Genomic DNA, 9,518 nt, shown 5'->3' on the forward strand with positions numbered 1-9,518 from the left:
ATAGAATCGAGGACTGAGAGGTGAACACATTGAAATGCACAACATCATTACCCGCTGAACCAGGGATCCCAGTCTCTGAAAAAGGGGGTGGACTGTCCGGGACTGAGATGAGGGGAAATGTCTCCACTCCGAGGGTGGTGAATGTCTGTAAATCCCCACCACAGAGGCCGGTGAAGACTCAGTGATCGTCCTCACATAAAACAGAGGCTGGTAGATGTGTGGAGACCGAAGGGATCGAGGAAATGAGGATCGGACAGAAACATGTGGCTGAGATGGGAGAGCAGCCGTCATCTTGTTGGTGGTTAGAGGGGCTGAATGGCCACCTCCTGCTGTTTCTCACTTGATGTTTCCTGTCCAGTGAGGCTGGAGGAATGTGAATAGTAATTAGTGTTCATACACATGGAGGGGTTTAAATGAAACCTGCACATTTCCTGTTTGGGTCTGAATTGAGTGATTAGATCAGACCGGACGCAGCTTTGTCATTGTGCCGACTCCAGATACAAAGCCAATGAAACGCAGTTGGCATCTGGACGGGGGGGGGGGGGGGGGGGGGGGGTCGGGACCGTCACGTGACGGCTCTGCCCATTTACCTGGCCGGAAACACGTCACCTGCCAATCAAGGTTTGACCCCGCCTCGCCCATCAATGCACACCTCACCATTGGCCTCGTTAATTAGCCTTGTACTTGGCCTCGGGTAATTGGCCTTTGTAATCAGTTTAACCCTGCTGGCACCGAGCCATTGGCTTCCCTGTGAATCACCTGGGCTGGACCTTCCAGACCTATAAAGCAGCCCACGTGTGCGTGACCCTTTCTCTTTTGTGCTACCTCCGAGGGACCACCGTGCTGTCCGTGAGTTGTGCTTTGAATAGGGTTGGGAGTGTGGATATTGTCCCTAAGCAGAAGAGCCGCGCCTGCACAAAGTCAAGGGTGGTTGTATACTTTGTCCCCACGCGATTTAATGTGATTTATTGCTGATCCGACTACTGTAAGTTGTGCGCGTGTTGCTTCCGTTGCCATTTTCCCCCGTTTGCCTTCTGTAAATAAAATCCTTCACTACCCAGACTGTGAGCCCAGAGCCCTTGACTTTGAGACCTGCAGAATCTGTTTCCTCACTGGCGCTGCGTGGGGAAAGTGTTCTGGAACAGGGGCAAAATGGCCAGTACAGGCACCGAGCGTAGTATTCCCGGCTGGACCGACGAGAGAGGGATTTGAGGCCTGGCGGACCACGGTAAACCGGTGGACTGGCCCGAGCAGTTGGACCCACGTTGCGAGCACCTGGCCGCGGGGCTGCTCCGGCTGTGGGATGAGGGGGGCCCCAACATGAGCCTCTCTGATCAAGAGGCGAGCGCCCCGGGGAGCCTGTCTGATCAACAACGCCCCACGGGCGCCGCAGCCGAAGATCCGGGTAGGCTCTACCCTGTGGGATCGGGTGGTGACCGCTGTGAGGGTCCGATACCCCACCCTCCTGGAGTGGGATCTACACTGGCGCCCGCAATGGGGTACGGTCAGTCAGGGCACCCGGGTTGTTAGAGAGTGGGCGCTGGTCAACGGCATCTACCAGGGAGCCTGCGACCGTAATTTTTTATAAAACACCCGGGTGACCGGTACCGTCGCAGGATACCTGGTCACCACCGCGCACCCCGATATAGTCAGTGATCCTGTCCCTCATGACACCAGCTAACGGGAGGACCGTGCGGGATGGTATCACTCTCCTTGAATAGATGCAGTGGGGGCAGAGGCAAGGGCTGGAGACAAGCCCTCCCCGTTTTACGCGCAGGCAGCTGTACATGGACATGGATCCCCAACCCTGACCTCTGCACCCTGTGGAAGGAGCTTTGTGGCGGTGGGGTGGTGGGCAACTGGGCGATTGCACTCATTCTCGTTATTTATCATCGCTGTGTGTATATTATGTTGTCTGCCAAATTTTTAAGAGCACGTCTGTCTGTCTTTAGTTCTGTATAGTCAGATATAGCGTTCACCTTATAAATAGAGTAAGATGTATTCCTTTCCTTTTCACTGCGGTAACGCCTGGCGAGTGGCGAGGCTGCCGAGGGGTGGACTGTGCTGACTGTCACGTGACAGCACTGCCCACGCCTGGTCAGAAGACACGCCCCCTGCCAATCAAGGATTGACCCCTCCTCGCCCATCACTGCACACCTAACCACCGGCCTTGTAATCAGCTTAACCCTGCCGGCACCGAGCCGTTAGCGTTCCTGTGAATTACCTGGGCCGGGCACTTCAGCCTTCCTGCATGAAAAGGGCTGGACGCTCTCTTTGCCATTTCCGAGGGACCACTCTGCTTCATTCCAGGCTGAGAACCGTGGAACAGCGCTGGAGGAAATTGTTGGTAAGCTGTGCATTGAATAGGGTTGGTGATTGTCCCTGATAGCATTGAGCCGTGCCTGTACAGTGAAGGGGCTCGGGCATCGTATTGACTTTTCCCTTGGATGTGTGTGTGTGTACTTTATTCCCACGTTCGTTATTAATCGTCTGCGTGTGTTTTACTGCCGACCTGACTTTATCCACGACTGCTGTAAATTGTGTGCGTGCTGTTTCTGTTGCCATTTTCCCATGGTTGCCTTTGAGCTGCTGTGTCCCCTCATTAAAAACAAATGTAGCCAGCGAAAAGTACGGGGCAGAAACAGGAAGCATAGAGACAACCGGATTCTATTTTTCATTTGTTGTTAGTCTCCCCGAGGGGAGGTGCACCGCTCCCGGAGGCACTGCAATACCGGGTCGATGCGCGGAGTGGACGGAGCAAGCCCCTATTCCATCTCCCTGTTCCAAAAATCAATTTAATATATGGTCCCCAGATAAGGGACGTATCAGATATTAAACTGATAAGAACAGATACTACACTTGATCTTAGCCAAAAGGCCGAGAAGCGATACCACAAATGTCCGGACCCTTTCGGATCTTGCTAGTCTTCCCTCTATTAAGTTGGACCGACTGTCTACAGGACACCGATTTATCCTACCTCTCTTCAACTTTTGAAGTAGGTTTGGTGTAATTTCGCTCAGTCTTTGACATAAGTTGTATTTTTCTCCCTTGTCGCGAAATCTCTTTCGGAATACAGCTGATCATGTAAAATAGCGGATATTCCGCCAACCAAATGAGAGAGGCGGCCCTGGTTTGTATGCAAACTCCTCCTCCTCAGCTGTTCTGCCCGCCCTCTAGCGTCTGATGTCATTGCAAGCGTGATGACGTTTACGGAAGGCGTTGCAGCGAGAGAAGCGAAGTTGCGGCCGGGTCGTTTGGCGAGCCTGGCGGGGCAGGTGATTGGGGAGGGGGTCCTCCGGAAACGGGAGGAGGGTGGCTAGGAACATCGGGTGGAAGCGATGGCTGGGGATTGCGAAGAAGGAGAGGGTTGTAAATGGGGTAAGTGAGGTCGTTTGATGGGGGACGATGGGTAGTTGAGTTGGTCGGGGCGAGGGACGGGATAGAGTCGGATGAAAGGGAGGGGGTAGGGTTGCAACTCGGACAATATTTAAGTGTGAGCTGGCATGTGGCAAATAACGGCATTGCAGTCAATGGATTATTTCCACAGAAAATAATCTAACCGTCCGGCTGGACTTCATTGGTAAAGAAAGCTTGTTGACCAGAACTGGTTCCATAACAAATCGGAGATAATCGGGAGAATGTGGGTATACTACTTTCCTGACATCCGAAGGCCTTTCTGCCGTATCCCACCAGCCAAATACCGGAAGTAATTATGAACATTCCGTATTTGCCTAAGTTTGTCCAGCTCCATCCAGCATTTAACAACATTCTCCGACCTATGGCTTGTATCACTTACTACGTCTCCAAGGAGGAAAAAAAAAAGGTGGAAATCTGGGGAAAAGAGGCATAAAATGCCGAAAAGGATTTGGTGGTAATGCAGCATTCTGTAGAGAAAGAAGCAGTTAATGATTCAGATGTGATTCTTAATCATGGCAGTGATCTTTCATCAGTTCTAAGAGCCATTAACCTGACACATTTGCTCTATTTCTCTGCAAAATGCTGACTAAAGTGGCAAGTATTCCCAGCACTTATTTTATTTCAAAAGATTGCCATTCCGTCGTTATATTATTCTCCCAGTTCCTTTCGTCCATCCCTGGGGAGCAATTTTTTTTTTGCAGGACCAGCCACAGATTAGCGTTTCAATAACCCTATGCAGTGAACTCTATTCGTTCAACACTATTGGTGTGATAGAAGAATACTAAGTTGTAGATTACAGAATGTTAAATAACCAGCACTGTAACATTCTGACTTCTTTGCCTTTCTCCCGCTGTGGTTTGGGAACTTTAAAGCTTGGCTGTTTGCAAGGCTGAAGTTTCTCAAATTTATTTTAATCATTTTCTTTTAAATGGTAGTGTAGCTGTGATTGAACAGGGAGATTGCTCTTCAGTGCCAGGGCACATCTCCTGGGCAGAATGTACTAGCCACAGGTCTTTATGATGCATGTTCTACGGGTCTATGGTGGCCAGTGCTATCATGTTTGCTGTTGTGTTCTGAGGCAGCAGGCTGAGGGTAGCAGACACCGACAGAATCAACAACCCCAGCATCTGCAGATTATTTTGTGTGAACAGAATCAACAAACTCATTCGTAAGGCCAGTGATGTTGTGGGGATGGAACTGGACTCTCTGACGGTGGTGTCTGAAGAGAGGATGCTGTCCAAGTTGCATGCTATCTTGGACAATGTCTCCCATCCACTACATGATGTACTGGTTGGGCACAGGAGTACATTCAGCCAGAGACTCATTCCACCGAGATGCAGTACAGAGTGTCATTCCTGCCTGTGGCCATCAAACTTTACAACTCCTCCCCTGGAGGGTCAGACACCCTGAACCAATAGGCTGGTCCTGGACTTATTTCCTCGCATAATTTACATATTACTATTTAACTATTTATGGTTTTATTATTATTTATGGTGCAACTGTAATGAAAACCAATTTCCCCCAGGATCAATAAAGTATGACTATGATTTTGGGTTACAGAGTTACCCTGGGACCAGCCTGCTGTGAGTTGCCAAGAGTACTGCGATTGGGATGCAAAGAAACTACCTGACACCATGGAAGAAGATTGAACCTTTCTCATTGAGTAAGGAAATGATTTGTAATCTGCCCTTTGGCTAGTGCCGCATTGAGTATAGTGAAGTAATTTGGTGTTGTTTTAAAATTTTGGGCTGTTTTTGGAGCGTTCAAAGGTAGACAGGTAAAACTTTCTCCACCACATTGATGACGTCATTGATGCTGTTTCCAGCTCCCGTGTGGAGCCCTGACGAAGGGTCTCGGTCTGAAACGTCGACTGTACCTCTTCCTAGAGATGCTGCCTGGCCTGCTGCGTTCACCAGCAACTTTTATGTGTGTTGCTTAAAATTCCAGCGTCTGCAGATTTCCTCATGTTGTCGTCAGATTTGTTAACTTTCCCACCAACATACACCCCCTCTCTCAAATTTGCTTGGTCCATTTTCATGATCTCACTCCCCTTTCCTGATCTGTCTCTCTCTGTCTCCAGAAACGGATTACCTTCTGGCCTCTTTAACAAACCTACTGACTCCCACAGTTACCTTGTCCACAACAGTTACTTTCTGACATTAAATGGACCTATGGAAACTCTGCTCACACTGTCACTTTCAAGGATACTATTCCCTTCTCTCAGTTTCTTTGTCTCTGCTGCATCTGATTTTATGAGGAGGTTTTTCATGCTAGGACATCCAAGAAATCTTTTTTCAATCAATAAAGGGGTTTCCTGCCCACTGCAATCAATACAGAACTCACCCGTAACTCCTCCATTTCCTGCACGTCTGCCCTCTCCCCATGTCCCCTCCACGACATAATAACGATAGGATTACCTTTTCTGCATCTGCCATTCACTGAAGCTCTGCATTCAACATATTCTCTGCAATTTCCACTATCTCCACCAGGATCTCACCACCAGGCACATCTTCCTCTCCACGTCCGTCTCCATTTATCACAGGGATCACTCTCGCTGTGACTCTCGTCTGCCAAACACCCTGCAACCACAATAAGTGTTACATCTATCCCTACACCTCTTTCATAATCACTCTTCCTCCCAGTGTAGCCTCCTCTACATCAGTGAGACCCAACTCAGTTTGGAGATCACTAACTGATGCACAAACACGAGGAATTCTGCAGATGCTGGAAATTCAAGCAACACACATCAAAGTTGCTGGTGAACGCAGCAGGCCAGGCAGCATCTCCAGGAAGAGGTACAGTCGACGTTTCAGGCCGAGACCCCTCGTCAGGACTAACTGAAGGAAGGGTCTCGGCCTGAAACGTCGACTGTACCTCTCCCTAGAGATGCTGCCTGGCCGACTAATTGATACATCTTCACTCTTTCTGCTACAAGTAGGACTAGAGGAGGAGTACACAGGTTGGAAAACCTTGAAAACCTTTGATTCCCCAGTTCTCTGGTGGGAAGCCACCAAGGAGAACATCAAGAAGTTCTTCATACGCAAGGGTATCCAGAAAGCAAGCCAGGAGCAGAGGGAACTGGTCGAGGCAGGTTTGAGGTTGTCATTTAAAGTTAAATTGGACAGGAAAGGAATGGAAGGTTATGGGCTGAGTGCAGGTCGGTGGGACTAGGTGAGAGTAAGAGTTCAGCGTGGACTAGAAGGGCCAAGATGGTCTCTTTCCGTGCTGTAATTGTTATATGGTTATATGGAACTGCGTAAACTCCAGACAGAGTTGCAGTAACTCCTCCTTCTGCAGTCGAAGGGGGTGGATGTCGGGGAGGAACTGCGAGAGGTGAAGAGCCCGAAAGCCCAGCACCTTGCCGCTGAATCCTCCAAGATCATCTACCGATCAAGGGTCCAAACCGTGGAGCAGGACGAGACGTGCTCAGGCTTCTTCTTCCAGAAGGTGCACAAGGGGAGCTCTGTGATCCTCAACCTTAAGGAAGAGGACGGCTCAGTCGTGTCCTCGTAGAATGACATACTGAGGATCTGCAGGTCCTTCTATGCCGGTCTGTACGATGAAAAGGCCACAGAATCCACAGCCTCCCGCAACTTCCTGTCATCTATCACGCAGGTCTTAGGCGACGGCAAGCGGGAGAGTCTGGATCAGCCACTGACTCTGGTCCAGTTGACAGGCTCCATCCATTCCTTTGGGTCGGGTAAGACTCCCGGAGGCGACGGCTTACCGGCTAAGTTGTACTCGGCTCTGTGGAACTGGATGGGCCCAGACCTGCTGGAAGTGTACAACGCTATGCTTCTGGCCGGCAGTATGTCAGAGTCCATGAGGAAGGGCACGATCACCCTCATCTACAAGCAGAAGGGGGAAAGGGAGGACATCAGGAATTGGAGACCCATCTCTCCTGAATGTGGACTACAAGATCCTGTTGAAGGCCATTGCCAACAGGGTCGAGTCTGCTCTGGGACAGGTGATCCACCCGGACCAAACCTGTGCTGTACCGGGCAGGAAGATCTCAGACAGCCTCACACTGCTGAGGGACACCATCGCCGATGTGCAGGACGGGGGTGAACGCCTGCCTGGTCAGCTTGGACCAGGAGAAAGTCTTCGACAGGATATCGCACACGTACATGGCGGATGTGCTCTCCAAAATTGGTTTTGGGGAGGGAATCCGGAATCAGATCAGACTGCTCGACACAGACATCTGTAGTGCAGACCAGGTCAATGGGTGGGAAACCTCTCTCCCCTGTCTTGTTTGCTGCATTGAACCCTTTGCCGAAGCCATCAGGAGGGATGAGGGCATAAGAGGGGTGATGCTGCCAGGCAGTGGAGGGACCCAAGTGAAAACCTCCCTGAACATGGACGACGTCACCCTCTTCTGCTCTGATCTGAGGTCAGTTTGCAGGTTGATTGGCATCTGCGAACAGTTTGAGCTAGTGTCGGAGGCCAGGGTCAACCGCACGAAGAGCGAAGCTATGCTATTCGGCAACTGGCCGGACCGATCCAACGTCCCCTTCGCCATCAGGTCTGACCACGTGAAGGTGTTGGCGATCTGGTTTGGAGGGGCTGAGGCGTGCAACAAGAACTGGCAGGAGCGGACTGCCAAGGTGAAACAGAGACTGGGACTGTGGGGAGGGCGCTCCCTGTCGATAACGGGCAAGAACCTGGTCATCAGGTGTGAGGTGCTCTCAGGGCTGCTGTACTTGGCACAGGTGTGGCCCGTCCCCCGCTCCTACAGCTCGGAAATCACCCGAGCTGTCTTCAGATTCGTCTGGGGATCCAAGGTGGAGCGGGTGAGACGGACCGTCATGCACAAGTCCCTGGATAATGAGGGCAAGAACGTCCCCAATGTCGCCCTCATTCTGATGGCCAGCTTCGTGTGTGGCTGCATCAGGTTGTGTGTAGAACCCAGGTATGTGGGCACCAAGTACCACTATGTGCCCAGGTTGTACCTGTCACCCGGGCTAGGAAGGATGGGTCTGGCCCCACTCCCGCGCAACGCCCCAGTCAGCTGGTCATTGCTGCCATACCTGTCCTTCATAGAAAAGTTCTTCCAGGAGAACGCCTTTGACCACAGGGTCATCAGGCAGTGGTCGGCACGTAATGTCCTGCAGGCACTGCAGGAGAAGGACGAGATGGACACAGTGGGGTGGTTCCTTGAGCAGACCATCCAGTTCATCTGGCAAAATGCCTCATCGCCAGACCTCACCAACAGTCACCAGGACCTTGCCTGGCTGGCGATGAGAGGGGCCCTCCCAGTCAGATCCCTCCTGTACGCCTGGAACATCGTCTCCGCTCCCCACTGCTCACGGGAGGACTGCAGTGAGGAGGAGTCTGTGACCCACCTCTTCGCACACTGTCAGTTCGCAGAGAGGGTGTGGAGGATGACGGAAGGGACGGTGTCACGTTTCAACCCCAGCAGCTGCGTAACAGAGGACTCTCTGATCTACGGGCTGTTCCCGGGGACGCACACGGAGACCAACATCCGGTGCTGCTGTCAGATCATCAACTCGGTGAAGGACGCTCTTCGGTCGGCCCGAAAATTGATGATTTACCAGCACATGGAGATGTCCGTGGGAGAATGTGCTGCCGACTGGCACATTCTCAGCTGCAGGAGTACTTTATTGTTGCCAAACAATTGATACTAGAGCGTACAATCATCACAGCGATATTTGATTCTGCTCTTCGTGCTCCCTGGAGTACAAATCGATAGTAAATATTAAAAATTTAAATTATAAATCACGTGCTGAGGGATGCACTCAAACTTGGTGCAGCCACCGCAAAAGCCGGGTGGAGAAGGACCACAGTTTTCGGTTTGTCACCCGCGCGCGGGAGTGCGAGGAGTCGGGTGGCGAAGAGTATTCCTCTCCTCAGTGGTGTGGATAGATGAATCAACATCGTGCTACAGGAGTGGCTGGAAATGTGGAAAGGTATAGACTGTAATGGAACATCAGTAAAGGAATGAGAGTCAATGAATGATTTATTGTAAACATCTTTATTTTGAATAAGGACAGAGTAAACACATGATTTATTGTAAATAACTTTATTTATTCTATAAGGACTTAGGGTCAACAAATGTTTTTTTGCAAATTTTATTTTGTAAT

The 9,518-nt window shown here is 50.8% G+C and overlaps 1 non-coding gene across 1 annotated transcript; it reads right to left on the reverse strand.

Annotated features, from left to right (window-relative positions):
- Positions 1 to 2,698: 2,698 nt before the first annotated feature.
- Positions 2,699 to 2,889, reverse strand: LOC140208749 (U2 spliceosomal RNA). The gene has a single exon (XR_011888905.1). It is a non-coding gene; the product is annotated as a U2 spliceosomal RNA (small nuclear RNA).
- Between the last annotated feature and the right edge of the window lie 6,629 nt (positions 2,890 to 9,518).

The sequence above is a fragment of the Mobula birostris genome, chromosome 13 (assembly GCF_030028105.1).
Source record: "Mobula birostris isolate sMobBir1 chromosome 13, sMobBir1.hap1, whole genome shotgun sequence".
Lineage (NCBI taxonomy): Eukaryota > Metazoa > Chordata > Chondrichthyes > Myliobatiformes > Myliobatidae > Mobula > Mobula birostris.